Here is a 14,546-nt window from a genome sequence, read left to right as displayed (position 1 = left end):
TGTCGCTTCTCGGGTGGCCCGCTGGATCAGGTTTTGCTGGTCCTGCAGGTCCGAGCTGGTCAGCGCGCATTCCCACTGCTCGGGAGTAGGTGAGGGGAGCGAGGAGGGGTGGTGTGGGCAGAAGAATACGAGGTGGGGGGTGCTGGGTTGTTTCTGGGGTGTGGCGGTCAGGGCAGTTATAGGTGAAACATCAGCAAAACCTTAACAGCCTGCAATACCTCTGCCCGTGAGCGTCAAATAAAACAGCGTTTTCAAATAGAAGCTGCGCAGACTTCGCGTCTTTCCATCAGTCCCCTCAAAAGTGGTGGTTACGAATCTTAAGTGTTTGGGTTTGTACTTTGATGGCGCATTCTGCTTGAGAAATTGGGATGTTTTGAGCGTAAAAGCATGCACGATCAACATTTGGCTATATTCTACAGCGCGATTGTTTACAGCTGCAGGCCTCGGTAAGCGGCTAGGCAGTGGGTTATTGCGATCGTGTCGCCGTTCCAGGCGGCGTGAGCTGCTGGACTGATCGTTGCATCAGAGTCTACGACGATGAACCCGAAGCGAAGTCGCAATTGTCTAATTCATGGTGAGGCGAAAGGCACGACTTTTTTTGCGACAACGTGAGACAAAGTGGGTTTTTCGCGTCAGCCCAGCGCGTTTCTCTGGCCCGCGCTTTGTAGCAGACGATCTTTGTTTATGACTTCGTTTACGTGGCAGGGCGAACGAGGCCCGGTGGCCTGCCCGTATAAGATGGTCTACCAAGGATGGCAGGTCATTGTAACGTATTAGGGACAGGGCCCAAATACGCCACCTGATGGCCAAAGTTTCTTAAATTTATGCAATCATGGTTCAAAATTAACGTGTGCCCAACGCCGGCGGCGGCAACAAGCAGTTCTGCTGCGTATTTCTCTCTTTTCCCCAGGGGCCCCTCCCGTGCGCGTCCAGGCACCCGCTGTCTTTATAGACTTCAATAATACTGCTCTCTAACCTAGCCTGCGGCCTTTCGAGAAAGCGCAGTCCGAATCTTATGCACGGACTTACTAAGTCCGTGAATAAAATTACACTGTGAATAAAACTGCTAATAAACACGTTTGTTCCAGAAAGCGGGCCCTGGTCGATCTGGCTCCTTGGAGGGTACAGTCCACATCGTACGCCCGAGCGACAAGTGTTCGGGCCGCCGTGTGTGCCATTTCTATCCCTGCAATTTCCGTGGAAAGCTGGGAACCACAGGAGTTGGAACATGCGGGATGGTGAATTCAGGCCGATATTTTTGTGTGCCGGGGCCGAAATTAGCCCTATGCCCGAACTCTGTACGGATGTTTTCAAATCCGAGAATTCCGGGCTGGGCCTTTGGGTTAATGCCAGCGCGAGACAAGAGGAGCAGTCATCAGCAGCAGCAAGACGCGGCACGCATCACACGCACTAAGCAAGACATTTCTCGTGAATCATCAGTCTGACCTCCATCGCCGCAGGTGCGCGTGCCTGAACGGTAACCGATGAAACATGTTCCCACCGATGATGTCTCGACGTGCAAAGAAGGCGCAGAATCACTGGCGAAGCTGCAAGTCCTCGACAAAAACCCACCGGCGGCCCAAGGAAAGCCCGAGCTCAGAAGCTCTTCACAGTTCTCCCTGGGGCGCGCCTTTGCACCGAGCAGGTACTATGCATACCATCTACCGGGAGCTCTTCCGGTGTCGCGCGTGAGCCAGGTGACTCGTGTTCGTACTTTCCGGGCTGCTGCTGGTGGCTTTGTAAAGCCGTGCCAAAAGGGTGGTCGGCGAGTACACGGACTGGGCGGTCGTCATCGACGCGAAGGAGTGCTCCAATGTGTCCAAGTGAGCCTGCTACAAGCTTGCCGCCCACACTGGCAATCCTATTCGCCGCGAGATCGACCTGTAGGTGGTGACAGCGTCGCGCCGCTAGCGTGGATGCTCCGCTGAGCGGCCCGGAAGAATGCACACCGGGGGCGCGCTTCGTGCCTTTCTCGCGCCGTATGTGCGCACGAAAGGCGCAGACAAGAGTGATATGCTGTAGTTCGGTTCCTCAACGTTCAATTTATAGCGTGGAAGCGGCAATAAGTTTTCATTAGTGCGCCAAAAAAGCGGCGACCCATCGGGAACCTCAGAACGGCCGCAATAATGACAACGAAGTTGTACGCCGTGGCTCGTAGCAAGCTCGATCTTTCCAGATTATGGCTTTGGGCCTTCAATAAATTCATAAATAGAAACAAATCAGGAAGCCTCGATCTCTGAAATTTAGTATACAACAGCAGTTTCAATCGCTTTTACTGGTAGCATGACCTTCGGAGGACACAGAAAGTCGGTGGCCAGATTCCAATACAGGGGACGCTCACAGGACATACATAGTCTGTTGCTTCCGGGACGTAGACTGTCTTTTGCCTGGGCATTTCGAAGAGCTTAAAATATTTTTTGTGTGTTCGAAGGCAACATAAAATTACTGAATTCCAACCAGCGCAGAGGTATAAATGCAACTGTTCTAACAGGTCATTTGAGTGCAGCTTTAGTTAAATGAAATTTTAGCGACTATGAAGGCAGGTTTGATGAATAATGGTGTCGGATCGCTTATTTAAAGGGGCACTGACACAAAAATTTTGCATCTTGTTTTTTTTTTGTTGCGATAAGTAGCTAGTGACCTACTTATAACCTGTAGAAACCTCATCTGCTTCAGCGTGCGACCGTTGTTTAATTAGAGGCATTTTCAATGCGGCCAGTCGCAGTTTCGGTTTCAGCGAGTGCCGCGAAACGATGGATGTTGTGGATTTTGTGTGAACAAAGCTGACCACGTGACCGTCGGAGGGATATCACAGAGCAGAGCCGCCGTAGCACTGTCGAATCCGCATCCACGGCAGTTTCTGCGAATGCTCCCATGTACTGATCTCGTGAGGCGCTTAATTAAAAAGCGACCGTGGATGTGACGCAGGCGCTGCGAGTGCAAATGCTACCGCGGCTAAAGAACGACGCGCGACGCTCGAAACGGTGGGTGGCAAGACGCGCGCTGGGAGCAGCCGGCCGGTCTGCCTACAGGTCCGCCTACAGATGTGTTCGGATTAGCACTGCGGCGGATATTCGAGTGCCGCTCCCGTAAGCGGTGCAGACGACAATTTTTAATGAAACCAGCCATCGCATCATTAACTCCTTTCTCATGTAAGCCACCATGGTCGGAACTTTGGGACAATTTCTTGCAGCGGTAACAAGCTATCACTCGAGCTACCTGCGCCGGCCTGGGCCACTTCACGGCCGTGGCCGCCGCCTGCACAGCGACCGTGCGGCTAGCTCAGTGGACTTTTCGTGCCTCCGGCGCGTTTTCGCATCCAATGGTGATAAACAGTAATAGAAACAGAGTGCCTGGAATCGCTGTAGAACTTTGGTCGAGGCCAGCTGCCCGATGAGCTGACGAAATCACGGCGCCTCCGCCGCCAACGATCGGGTCGTTCGTACTCGAGAGCAGAAGCTCCGCCCTCCGGCCCTTCGATTGGAGCGGCGAGCCAGGCGAGCCGGCGAAAAACGCCAGCAGTGCGGAAGCGGCAGACACAAACTCGTGACGTGTTTGGGTGCTGTTTATTTACGCAATATCCTCGGGATGTGGATTGCGCGTGGTCCTCTGCTGGCTGCTCGGTTGCGTTTCGCACACTTTAAAATTGATTTTAAATATGCTCTAGGCTGTATTCGCCGCTGATATTTTGCAGATGATGTATATGTGTTCCCACCAATCTATCTCCGAAGTTATCTCGCCTTCAAAATTTTGTGTCAGTGCCCCTTTAAGGCTCTCGTCGGAAGTGAACTTGCGAATTAAATTGCTAAAGCGCGCAGTATAATCAACATCTCATGTTTAGCTAGACTTGCAAAGTGACAAGCATGTTTACAGTGTGTAAACAGAGCTTCTTGGTCCTCGCAGTGAACACAAGATTTTCTATTACTGCTGCACTATTGACCATTTGCGTTCCTTTTAAAATCTAGCAGGTGCCTAGAACAGCGAGATGTGTTTGCATTCGTGCGTAATGTCGCTTACGAACAATGAAGATGGCAAATGAAGTTGCCGTGTTGCAGATGCAGTAAAACGTTCCCTTTTTTTATTTCTCGTTACGAAACCGCGCAACGGGTTCCCGGTAACTCTGAACCTCGCTTTTGTCTTGGCATTTAGTTCTTGAGGTTTGGCTTAAACAAGGCACGGATAAAGGCTTTCTGTGCATTCCGTGTTTTTTTTTTTTGGGGGGGGGGGGAGGGGGGGGAGGGTGCGGGAAGTGTTCTGCCATTGTTCCAAGCGCAGCGAGAAGAGAATGCATGTAACGCGAAAAGCCTAACGTTCGTTTTCAGTATTACTTGCAATTGAAAGTGCGCTCGGCGTTGTGTTGCGTACCGATTAAAAAGGAGTACTTCAACGAGTAGACGCCGGTATTTTCAAAACTGATTAACCCCATTTTTGCCCGAGATTGTCCATTAATCGTGGCTCGCCTTTTGCAGAATTTCATTGAAAGCGAGCATTGTGGGAAAAATAAAAAAATCCTGCGAGTCACGGCACACACCCTCCACACATGTGGGCAACAACGTGCATTATATTACGCGATTTTTCCTCCTTCTTTAAACTTAGGTCCACCATACGATGTTAAGATAGGCACTTAGTTTTGCTGAGTAAAACAAATTTCTGGACAAGCTGATTCATGTCGGGATTTGAAAATGGGATATATGAAAATGACACGGGAAATGCCACAGGACAGGCGCAAACTCACAACTGCCTAATTTTACCGAGAAATCCCTCCGAAATACTTTTGTGCATCCACAGAAACGTATTTTAAATAATACGGAAAATTAGCAACACATTATAAGCAACGAGTCTCCCAAAATGGTATTTATTTTCGAAAAGGTGCGGGAAGAATTCGATCACACAGGCGCTTGCAGGTGTAGAATACCTCCCCCGTAATGTATGGGCGATAGTGCACGGGTCGTGTTCAGTGTAATTGTTTTTGTTTGTTTCTTCTTTATACAAGGGCACAGCGCAATTTTAAAAGGGTGTCGCAAATGCACGGGTATGCACAGGTCTTGTCGCTTCTTATACTCGGTTACAACTCAAGAACGGCACCACCTCATGTAGTGTATCACTCCGCCAAAGCGCCGGACCCGTGACGTCAGGGCGCGCGCGTTTTGAAAGGGGTTTGCTATGAATGCGTGATATCGTCTGTCTTGTCTCACGCAGTCTGTTTGTCGTCACTGGAGTCGTTTATAAGCATATTAAGTTCAAAAAATCACGGGAACGGCTCACGCCACATTCAAAATATTCCCAGTAACGCCCTACTTGCGCCGCGCGGAGAAACATCCGGCTACGGTGATAAGGCACAGCGGCAACTTCCGGTGCCGATCTTAAGTTGTCACCGGGTATACCCGTTTCATGTATTAAACTTTTATCCGTTTAATAACCACCACGCTACCTCCAAAAAGCACCCTTTGCCGTTTCCGAAACGGCAGACGGCTGCACTCATCAACAAGAAAAGTGCGATGTGCCGAAGCAATGTTTACAACACGTTTCACCACGGCGAAATGTTTCGTGGAATTAAACCAGCGCATTAACCCGCAAAGGCCGCTGATTATTGCGTTTCTAGAGGAAATGCGCAAGCAGAGGTAACTATGTCATTGCTCACCGCCAAACAAGTACACATATTGGTTGTTTTATCACGTGCAGCACGAGTCTTGCGCCGCGCGCAACGTGAACGAGCAGACGACACGAGAGCACCATCCACACTAGGAGCGGTTCGTCCCGCCGCCGCCAGGGGCCGACTGTGTACGATCTCGGGGCGAATAGCTTCAGGCTGCTGGCCCTGAATATCGTGCCTCACGCGTTATAAACACCTGGCGTCCTTGAGATAATCGGCTGAGGTTTGCGTTGAGCACTGCGTTGGTTGGAAGCGCTAATCCTGGGATTTCAAATTGCCCGTCCTTCACCCAGCGCTGTCACCTAAGCAAGCCTGGTTGCCTTTTGCAGCGAAGCTGTTTACTTATCCCCCAATGGCGCAACCGTGTCCGCGCGAGCAAAAACTATGCTGTGTGTCATCATCTTCGAACGTGGCTGAACAGTGGTGAATCCCGACTCCGTTGGCGGACCTTCTGTTCGACCTCGTTATGACGTCACACGGCCCGACAGTCGCCTGTTCCCCGGTATTTTTGTGACGTCAAGCCTTTGAGGTGATGAGCATGGTGTTAACAGGCACCAGTAGGTTGACGTACAAGTGCTTCGAAAGTTAAACGAGCCCGAGAATGAATGAAACCACGCTTATTCCACATAATAATGTGCCGAGGGCACTGCGGTGGAAAGGACTACGGTGTTATAGAAGAGGGAAAGGGTTAGGCTGCCTCCATTTTTTTAACGGACGTATTGGAGGCAGCTAATTGGGGGCTGCTTGAATCTTGTGGCTGTCGAGGAGCCGATCACCAACCGGTGGCGCCGCCGGGTCTTGAAGAAACATGAGGAGTGCTCGCCAGAGCTCGGTGGCTCGATCCAGAGGCTTGGGATCCGGACAGGCCCATGTCCGGAGAGAAGAAGGCCAGGGTCCCCGTTTTATGGTGGCCAGGGCACGAAGCCTAGCTGGAATGTGAGAGGGGGCACTCCCAACACAGGTGGTCGAGATTAGCGCGGCAGTTGCACGCGGAGCAGGTGCCAGTTACAGGCGGTGATGTGTCACCTCTGTGGAAAGGGTTCAGCAAAAAAGGAGTAAGGAGTGTGCCTTTCTGAATTCTTCGAAGCAGGACAGACTCTCGCCGTGTGAATATCTTCGAGGGGAGCGGTGGTATCAAGAGTGGATTACCAACTGCTGTGAGGTAGGCCGCACGTTGTTGTTTTGTCAAATACTTGTCGGCCGTCGGATCTGCTAGCTCGCGTGGGGTAGCTAGGAGAAGAAAAGGAGCATCGGAGGCTCTGGCTAGCGCGGTGTAAAGGTGAGCGCGCGCTAATCTATGAGCCTTCTCGTTTCCGGGGATACCACAATGCGCGGGTACCCAGAGGATGGTAACATTGTGACCGCGTTCACGGAGTAGGCACGCCTGGTGTCGGATCTTCTGCAGCACATGATCTGTGTAAAGAACATTAGCGCATGCTCAATGGGCAGCCTGAGAATCAGTGTACACACGATGGTGAACGGGGTCAGTTTCAGATGAAGTTTCGAGGGCCCACTCCAAATAATCTAGAATGGCCATTAACTCTGCGCGGGTGCTGTGCATCGCCTCTGTTGATACATGATGGCGTCGGTTCTGGCACCCATTAGTCTGGTCTTACCACGGAGTGGCATAGCAAGTGTTGCTGGTACCATCCACCGGAAGTGCAGCGTCCGTGTATACGATGCGTTCAGTCAAGGGGAGGGAGCTCGTAGACTTAGCATGCCTCTGGGCATAGGCAAGGCGCCGCCCTCGCTGAGTGGGGTCCATATTACGCGGAAGTGGCTTGCCATCGGTGAGTGCAGTGACTTCCCACGGCGGTGTTTTGTTGGGCAGAGTGGGCAATGTGTGGAGAGCAGTGGCCGGAGTGGGCAAAGCTGCATGCCAGCCCGAGAAGATGCGCCGCAGATAACGAGTGTGTGTGGGCACATCCGGCTGGCCCTTCTCGATATACTTACGCTCGCCTTGAAGCCGTCTAAAGCGAAGCTGCGCCGCTGCCATTCCTGGTCGCTAGGGGCGCCTCCATTGCTTTGCGCACGAATCGGTTTGCATGCGTCGGGGAGGAAACTGATCTTCAGCGGCGTATGGGTCCGTTTTGTTAGCAACGTCCCCAGTTTGTCGACGTCCCTGCCGTGGTTGGAGATTATCTTTGCGGTAAGTTTGTTGGGCCATGAGGATTAAACGCTCGTGAATCATTCAGCAGCTGCAGCCATAACCATGCTTGGCTCAAGAAAAGGCATGACAAATGAATACAAACAGTCCATGCGTGCATTGGCTGCTTTGCTTCCATGTGGTTTTAATGGGCGCTCAAGAGGATTGAGGAGGGGAGCCTATTGGAGGCCAGCTGCTTAAGACAAATCGGATTTATTACACAAACGTGAGTAAATTATGTTGGAAAAGGAGGGTATCCCAGCTTTACACGAAAGCATTGGAACCGCCCTTGTCGAGCAGGGATGGCAGCACTGTGATATCCCTCCGACGGTCGCCCCGCCGGTAGCGTAGTGGTTATCGCACCAGACCGGTATTCTGGAGGTCGTGGGCTCGGATCCCACCTGGCGGGCATTTTTTCTCCGCTTTCTTTCTTTCTACCCAAATTCCTTATCTGTTTCAATAATCTACCACAACCTCCCCTTTGCTTTCCGAGGTTTTCTTGACTGCCAACCCTTATTTCTGTGTTATTTCTACGAGCCCCTCATTTCCTACTCTGATTCGCTACATGCATAGTGAGGGCCTCCGTTCTGGCAGTCTTGGTGCCATAGGGAGCTTAAGAGGGTGCAGCGCTGGTTGACCACTCTCGACATGTCGTTGACACTCGAGTCACGGCGCGGGGATTAAAAAGAAGGTCCCCTTCACCCCGAGAAGTCAGAGTGGCGCTGGCTACCACCCCCAAGCACAGGAAAAAAATTACATTGACATAAATACCCCAGAAAGCGGGGGGGGGGGGGGGAATCGCCCCGCCGGTAGCGTAGTGGTTATCGCACCAGACCGTTATTCTGGGGGTCGTGGGTTCGGATCCCACCTGGCGGGCATTTTTTCTCCGCTTTCTTTCTTTCCAAACTCTTCATCTGTTTCAATGACCTACCACAACCTCCCCTTTGCTTTCCGAGGTTTTCTTGACTGCCAACCCTTATTTCTATATATATATATATATATATATATATATATATATATATATCGAGATCATGAGGTTCGATGGGCCAGTATAAAAATAGTGAAAGAAGTCGACTGGCACGTTTCCCGTTTTTGTTGCCAACAGTTTCGGAGTTAGAAACTCCTTCTTCAGGAGTTTCTAACTCCGAAACTGTTGGCAACAAAGACGGGAAACGTGTCAGTCGACTTCTTTCACTATATATATATATATATATATATATATATATATATATATATATATATATATATATATATATATATATATATATATATATATATATATATATATATATATATATATATATATATATATATATACGTAGACATTAAAAGTTGCAATCCACTCTTGAAATACAGTTATGCGGCTACAAAGGAAGGCTGTACAGCTTGGTTAGATACTTCGCAAGGGTCCCAGTGCTTGATTTCACCTTGGGTCCACCGCCCATCGACATCATGCAGTCGATTTCCCGACTAAACTTATAAACAGGAGGCTAGCCGTTTGTAGCGCGAGCGTGAGCGTAGGGTATCATTGGTTGTGAGCACTTGCGCGCTCGTATAGGCTCGAGGCAGGAACACGGATATATGGATAGCAACCGCTACCAACATGTTACGGACAGGCAGACGTGAAACGAATTTGATGTATTTACAAGGCGAATTTACACCCGCCATGGTGGCTCAGTGGCTAAGGCGTTGTGCTGCTGGGCACGAGGACGCTGGCTCGATTCCCGGCCGCTGCGGCCGCTTTTCTGATGGAGGCGAAAAGCAAAAATGCCCGTGCGTACGAGATTTTCACTACGGCGCGCCTCATCGCCTGTGTTGCATCGGCATCGACCAACAAGGCGTATTTACAGAACAGAAGGCCCCGCACTGACCAAGAACGCCAGAGCTTCGTCTACTTCCTTTTCAATACATGTACACCTAAGAGTCTATCTGAGCGCGCCTAGCGTCTTGTTTTGGCTACAATTTAGCACATGTCCGGGCAGGCTAGACACTGGCGTCCGAGTCTTCTTCCTCTGTGGCTGATGACCCATGACAATGCTGTTGTACTTTACATGGCTAAAAGGGAAAAAAAAAAATAACGCGATACTGCGGTGTCGCAGTTTCGTGTTGCATGCGCAGGGCAACTCTGGCTTTCACTGTAGGGTAGGTGTGAGTTCGTTGCAAATCTACCAGATCATCCTATTCGATCGCCGCATTGATAAGAAGTAGCTCTCACATTTTTGTTTTCTGCTTCAATAGCGCAGAATTTGCTGTGCAAATGTGACATGGATGTAAAAATTACACATAAAACTATCTATTCCTATTCATTTTTCCAGTATTACTGCTTTTTAAAATAAATTTAACTTCGTGATGCTTACTGAAAACAGTTAAAATCGTGTTTTTGTGTATATTTGAAGTAACCTGCATTTGACTTGCAAACAACTGTGTTTCTCGATGACGCAAAGCATCTTCTGCTGTTCTGTGTTGTCGCTCTTTCTTGCGCTCGGTGCAGGTGACAGAAAAGAAAAATACCAGGCAGCCTCACGCCGGAATACAAGACACAAGAAGAGGCTTTTGACGCACATCCCCTGCGGGTCGTGAGAGGGGGAGGGGGAGCATTTATAGCACGAGTTTAATGAAGCCAGCTTAACACTTCCGGAATTTTTATACTGCAGACTGGTTTTGCTTCAACGCATGCTGAACGTCGTGAACCTGCTGGGGGAGCACGGCCGCTTGTTCGGAAAACACAAAGCCGGAAAAAGATAGCTCGAACTGGCGTAACACAAACGGAAGCACTATATGTGACCACTTAATTCTTCGCAAGAACCAACAACACTAAGCAGCACTCACGAGCACCAGTTGTTATAAACGACAGCTGAAGTGTTGGCGGGAACGAGCGCGAGCTCTGCCGTACCTCGCAAGGAAAATTGAAATGGTGACTTACGTTTTCAGCAGCGGCCGCAGCAGGCAAACGATGTTATTCGACCAGTCAGATATGCTTCAAACACATCCACCGACACAATACGCACCTCGCAGACACTTACAGGAGTACTACGGCGGTGTCAATCCACAAAAAAGACGGAGACGTGAGAGCGACGCGTACGTCCACCAGCCCGCCGAGGAGAAAAAGAACGTGCAAAGGCACAACGCTCAAGTAGTCCGACGGATACCGTTGCGTTAGGACGCACTAACGACCCATTCCTACTGAACGTGTAACACTATCTCTCACGCTCCTTTGAATACGCTGCACTTTAGTTTAAGTAAGCTTTGTTTTATGTCACGGTGCTGTGGCTCTTTAAGTAACTACTTTTTTCTGCGTTGTGGCCTGTTCACCGCTCCAACCGTCTTGTTTGAACATGCTACGCGCACGGCAAGCGCGTGGTCAAAATGCGCTTTTATGCATCAGCTGAAGCTCGGCCTCCGATGGACTTTGCGTGTGACGTTACTTCCGGTCGCCGTTTGCTTGGCGCTGAGTCAATCTTTCAGCCGAGTTATATATGAGTGGCCAACAGCTCGAAAGCCAATGGGCACCCACGGGGTTTCCAATCATTGGCAATCGACCTCTGCTGCTTGGGTTTGTCTTGACTACGTGATGATGCAGCAAGTAATGCTATGCGCATAAACGTTTTCTTTTCCTTCCCGAACCCCTTTCCCTCTAGTGGGTCAAACAGTCATCCTGCAATAAATGAATTCATGGAGTAACTTTATAAACGCAAGGATGGAGGCTCGGCCTAAGTGGGGAACGAGTAGCCATCTTTTATTGTTCTTTAAGACTTGACCGGTTGATCGGGAGTACCGCTTTTAGTTTGTCTGTAATGGAGCACTTTAAGGCCACTCCGCCACAGCTAAGCGGCACACTTATTTAGCACTTTCACACCCCTATAGTACGAGAGCTGGGTCATCTCGGGCGACGTGACTATAGTCTCGCGCCCGGCGAAGAGGAACGGTGCGGTGCGTTCGCCGTGAATCTTTCTTTCTTTCTTTCTTTCTTTCTTTCTTTCTTTCTTTACTGTTTCTTTTCGTACAGAAGGGGGAGCAAAGGCTTGAAGCCTACTAGGGCCCGTGCTCCGGGTGGCAGGTAGCGTGCGTGCACAGTATGTTATATTTCCCACTTGCAGTAGAGTGTACAAAAAAGGACTGCAGAGAATACATTTTCAGTCACGCTCTTCAAACTCTCGATGTGCGACTACTTTGCACAAAAGAAGAGAATACAGAACGAAATTTTCACACAGGATATGTTATCACAGCACTCGCGAGTTTTTCCGTGCAGTACAAGGAGTGAACGGACAATCAAATACACCCGAGACAGACGTATTCCAGCATAGATATCTACAATTTCGCAGAAACAATGTATTTCATGCTTCGGTAAATTTTAGCTATATGCAATTAACTGCTCTAACAGGACATTTATAATATTCGTGTTTGACAACCGTTGGCGAAAATTAATGTGTTTATGAACTTTGTTCAATAAGGAGGGCATTTGTTATTCCGTTTGTTGAACGCTGAAACGTTGAATGAACGCTGTGTTCGCCATGTTCGCCCCGGCGAATGCCGCGTTGGTCCGGCCTCCTTCGGTGAGCGTTGCACAGAACCGAACGGCTTTGAGACGTGGTCGGCAATATACAGCTAAATCAAGGGTTAAACAAGCGAAGCCATGACTCAACCAGAGTAAGCCAAGCTTTTGCTTTGCATATATAAAGTTAGCTGAGCGAAGCCGCAGCCATTTCTTTGTTTGTGGAGATGGCCCGGGATTTTTTTCTGTTTGCCACTGTTGTTGTTGTTGTTCCTTAACATTATTGGCGCATACCCAATCAGGGGATGGGCCAAACACCAGTCGTTAATTCGAATGAAATTACTGCCTAGGTGGATGATTCAAGGAAAATTAGAAAAAAAAGCTTTTCTTTCTTCTTGTGTTGGAGGAATCGAGTTTGGAAAATAGTTAATATTGAAACAAAACAAAAAAACAGGAAATGAATAACTAAATAAATAAAGAAGAAGAAGAAGGAGGAGGCGGAGCAGGAGGAGGAGGAGGAGGAGGAGGAGGAGAAGGAGGAGAATAAAAAATATTCAGAAATGGATGCTTTTGGAGGGCTCAGGTGAGGTGCGACAATTAGATGCGAATATCCCGTTTCTGAAGCCCCAAATGTTAAAAGAGCTGGCACTGATAATGCCAACCCCAGGCGATGAAGCGGCACTTCAAGGAGCTGACGTCTGAGGCTTGAAAATCGTCGACAGGACAAAAGGAAATGGTCGACAGACTCTTCTTCATTACAGTACCTGCCCATGGCAGACTGCGCCAGACGAGACCTATGGAGGTATCTATTCAACTGGGGCACACGACATCGAAGGCTCGTTACAATCACCTCCAGGTCGCGTGAGGGGCACCAATTCGGTTTCCAGGAGAATTTTAGATGACAAAAATCTTGCAACGACAATAAGACTGATTCGTGCTGCCCTTGCCGTTTCAACAATCTACGGAATCTTACGGCGGCTAATAAAGGCGTTGTCTCAATGACATCGACAACAGGCCCGGAGAGTGCTACCCTTGCCAGTGAATCTGCGGTTTCATTAAAGGTGATTCCCGCATGCCCAGGGACCCAAAGAAGGTCAACTTCAGTAATATGAGGTGGCAGAAGTGATCGAAACGTCCGTAGAAGAGCTGAGTCTTTAGGAGAAGAAAGGGCTAAGCCTACAGATAGGGAATCTGTAATTATATGTGGAGATGGTGGTGGTGGTGATGATGTTTATTGACGGGTGGACCTAGCCTTGCGTGGTATGCCGGCAATTGCTCACCCGATCAGCACCTTTTTAAGTGCGAATGCACTTCTTAAGCGAGCCTGAATCGTCCGCCGCCGTCGTCCGCATAGCAACAGCTGCGGGTGCGCGCGCTCCTTGTCTTCCTCCTCGTCTTCCCTAGCAACGGGGGGAGATGGGCGCGCGCTACTCTCCTCCGCCTCTCTCCGCTCAGTGACTGCGGGTGTTGGGCGCCTCCTCTCTACTTCGGGCGGGAGAGCTCTCGCTCGCGTAGCGGGCGCTCCGCATTCCGACGCGTGAGGGCGCTCGTGTAGCCCTCGCCGTAACGGCGGGCGCTACTCTCCTCCTCCTCTCTCCGCTCAGTGACTCCGGGTGTTGGGCGCCTCCTCTCCACTCCAAGGTCACGATATCCACCGTAATCGCGCAATCAACAACCGTGCATTCGCACTTACACACTCTCCCCCTCGGGGAAGTGCGAGGGAATCTTTTTTACCTCTATGCGCGGGATTTCACCATGACTCGCTGAGGCTTGTGACACGTAAAAATTGCAGGATCAAACGAAAGATGTCCCTCCCCGTGATCCAATGGCCTTCCGGGAAAATTAAATCGTTCAAAGAGGCATGCGGAGCGGCCATCCTTCGCAGTTCTTTAAACAAAGCTAACCGCTCCTCCGCATGCTCTCGGCAGTCCATAATAAAATGACCGATGTCGCCTGTAGCACCACACGTTCCACACAGAGGTGAAGCGATAATGTTCAGCTTATGGAGCCACGCCGGTGTCCGCGCTGAGTTGGTCCGGATGCGGAACAGTAAGGTTGCCTCTGTCCTCTTCATTCCTTTTGTGACACAAGGTCGATGTTGTGGTCGCCAAAGAGAGCGGAAATGATCTTGTATGATTGTTTTTAAAATGCGCCGTTCATCTGGAGCCACCTTCAGAAAACGAGTACACGATGTCGCTTCACGAGCCAATTGGTCCGCAGCCTCGTTTCCAAGCACTCCTACGTGGGAAGGGACC

At 49.9% G+C, this 14,546-nt stretch overlaps 1 non-coding gene and 1 pseudogene across 1 annotated transcript; one reads left to right on the top strand and one right to left on the bottom strand.

Moving 5' to 3' along the window:
- Positions 1-6,382: 6,382 nt before the first annotated feature.
- On the bottom strand, positions 6,383-7,649 carry LOC144144984 (uncharacterized; annotated as a pseudogene).
- A 953-nt stretch (positions 7,650-8,602) lies between these two features.
- Trnan-guu (transfer RNA asparagine (anticodon GUU)) lies at positions 8,603-8,675 on the top strand. Its single transcript has one exon. It is a non-coding gene; the product is annotated as a tRNA-Asn (tRNA).
- Positions 8,676-14,546: the final 5,871 nt, after the last annotated feature.

The sequence above is a fragment of the Haemaphysalis longicornis genome, unplaced genomic scaffold (assembly GCF_048455015.1).
Source record: "Haemaphysalis longicornis isolate Haplotype H1 unplaced genomic scaffold, Haemaphysalis longicornis Haplotype H1 scaffold_7, whole genome shotgun sequence".
Lineage (NCBI taxonomy): Eukaryota > Metazoa > Arthropoda > Arachnida > Ixodida > Ixodidae > Haemaphysalis > Haemaphysalis longicornis.
Note: the sequence above shows the minus strand (reverse complement) of the source record. Positions and strands in the feature narration are given on the sequence as shown.